Below are 324 nucleotides of genomic sequence, written 5' to 3' on the forward strand. Positions count from 1 at the left end.
TGTTTGCTCTTGCTTCTCTAGTTCTTTTAGTTGTGATGTTAGCGTGTCAATTTTAGATCTTTCCTGCTTCCTCCTGTGGGCATTTAGTGCTATAAATTTCCCTCTAAACACTACTTTAGCTGTGCCCCAGAGATTCTGGTACGTTGTGTCTTTGTTCTCATTGGTTTCAAAGAACATCTTTATTTCTGCCTTAATTTCGTTATTTACCCAGTAGTCATTCATGAGCAGGTTGTTCAGTTTCCATGTAGTTGTGCGGTTTTGAGTGAGTTTCTTCATCCTGAGTTCTAATTTGATTGCACTGTGGTCTGAGAGACTGTTATGATT

The sequence above is a fragment of the Mandrillus leucophaeus genome, unplaced genomic scaffold (assembly GCF_000951045.1).
Source record: "Mandrillus leucophaeus isolate KB7577 unplaced genomic scaffold, Mleu.le_1.0 Scaffold769, whole genome shotgun sequence".
Taxonomy (NCBI): Eukaryota; Metazoa; Chordata; class Mammalia; order Primates; family Cercopithecidae; genus Mandrillus; species Mandrillus leucophaeus.